Here is a 2,573-nt window from a genome sequence, read left to right on the forward strand (position 1 = left end):
AGTGTCCAGACTGGGTTACAAACAATTCACACACAGCTCTATGAGCTATGCAACAGGACAAAGGTCCTTGGAGCCTCGGTTGAAGGAATAATAAGCTTTATCCAGCAAACATACATCTAAGAGCTAGGCAGTCCAAAGGGAAAACTGAGGAGCTGCTGGCAAAGTAAACATGCTCTATTTTTAGACTCAAGCTCTGCTGAGCCACTGCTTCACACATTGTAAAAGAACACACTAAAAATAGCAACAGGCTAAAAGATACACAGGAAAGCATGCACACTAACTCCACCCCCACACAACTTGTGGATCATCATGTCCAAAGTACACCTGTACTCCGATGTTTATTGCAGCACTATTTACAGTAGCCAAGAGTGGGAATCAGCCCAAATGTCCATCATTAGATGAGTGGATATGGAAAATGTGGTGTATCTACACAATTGAATTATACTCTGTTATAAAAAAAAGAATGAAATACTACCATTCTCAATAATATGGATAGACTTAGAAAAAATTATTTTAAGTTAAATAAGTCAGGCACAGAAAGAGAAATACTACATGTTCTCACTTATTTGTGGTAGCTAAAAATAAATAAATAAATACACAAACAAATGGGGGGGAAGAAGGCATAACAATGACAATTCCTTGAACTTGTTAAGACAAGTGAACTCATATGATGTTGATTGTTAGGAGGGGGAGAGGGAGAGGGAAGGAGGAATTGGTAAAGGAACACAAAAATCAACTATATTGTATATTGATAAAATAAAGTAATAAAAAATAAGAGATAAAATAGCCAGAAATTGGGATCTTGAATGTTATAACTGCAAAGAAATGATAAATAATTAGGTGATTGATATACTAACTATTCTGACTGTATCCCATAAATATGTACTCTCTGTCTCTCTCTCTCTATATATATATGTAAATATTTTAATGTATCCATGACCACTACCTTCTATTTTTCACTGGTTTATTTACAAATTCATGACAATGAAAATCAAAATAATTATGTTACTTGCTTTCTAAGCTCAAATGTTTCTTGCTATCCTAAATTCAGGAGTAAATTAGAGTTGATAGTAAGGAGTTAAGCATAATATTCTTTCTACTAGACATTGGGGAAATCTTCATTCTCTCTCTGTCTCTGTCTCTGTCTCTCCTCTCAAATCACATTAAAGAAAATACCAGTTTGCAAATACCAGTTTCCACATAGAATGTTAAATGCTGAAAAGAATATCACTACCACCCTAACAAGAAAAATCCAGATAACCTACAAAGTCATACATTTTCTTAAACCCATCACAAAGTAGAGGTCATAGAACAAGCTAATAACCTGAAATCCAAGGAGAATCAGATGTCTCCCAAAGGAGACTGAGTTGTGCGCAATAGCTGTCCTGGTGCTGAGGGCAGCAGAGGCAGTGTTCAAGCAGACAATATTTTGGCTAAAATGCTAATGAATTCCTAAAGGTCAAGCATAGACTGTCTAGCTCCCAGAAGCACACAGAATTCCTGGGGATGGGGGGAGAGCATTATGTCATACAACTAACACATAAAAATGCAAGTGAAAGGAGAGGGTTCTTTTGGCCAGATGATGCTCTCAGGGGGAGACCAAGAATTTGGCATTGGATATGGAGCTGGGAAAGCTCAGAAATGATAATAGTTAGGAGACATGGATGGGACACAAATGGCATCTAATATAGGTATGAATCTGGCATTTCCTCCCCAGGGGATATTGTTGTAAGCTTACTATTCCTGAATTTATTGGCATGGTATGAGCATATTGGGGCGAGATGAGCACACTGGTGTGGAATCAGCGCATTAAGGTGGTGTGAGCACATTGGTTTGGATGAGCACATTGGTGTGGGATGAGCACATTTGTGTGGGATGAGCACACTGGGTTGGATGAGCATTGTGGGTGAGATGAGCACATGATAGCCAATTTGAGCAATATCAGAGATTGTTATCAAGGAAGAATAGGCGCAACTGGGTATGTTAGGTAGTCACCAAAGTGACTGATAGAGCCAATCAGCACATGGACTTTCAGTTATACTTGATTAAAAATCATTTAAAGTGTTTAATCCACAGAATATCACAATTTCATTCACATGTATGATCCAGAATTCACTTGTCTGTATTGTGTTATGTAAGAGTAGGGTTTTAACTATTTTTTCATACAAATACCTAGTTATAGCAACATTTACTGGAAAGACTTTCCTCCTCATTAAATTGCATTGGTGACTTTATCAAAAATCTATTAACCATATATATATGTGTTCATTTTTGGACTCAGTTCTGTTTCATTGATCTCTATGTCTATGTTTACACTAATAACACAATTCATTGGCAATTGTACCTTTAGACTGAGTCTTGAAATCAGGTTGTGTGAGACTTCCAACTTTATTCTCTTTCAAAACTCTTTTGGCTGTTGCAGTCTCTTTGCATTTCCATGAAATATTACAAATGGTTGTCAGTTTATACCCAAAGAAAAAACTTGTGGGAATTTTTTGTTGGTTTCCACTGCATCTATACATCAGTTTAAGGAGAACTGGCATCTTAACAATCACATAGTTCATTAACATGGG

Source organism: Galeopterus variegatus, unplaced genomic scaffold (genome assembly GCF_000696425.1).
Source record: "Galeopterus variegatus unplaced genomic scaffold, G_variegatus-3.0.2 Scaffold6226, whole genome shotgun sequence".
NCBI lineage: Eukaryota > Metazoa > Chordata > Mammalia > Dermoptera > Cynocephalidae > Galeopterus > Galeopterus variegatus.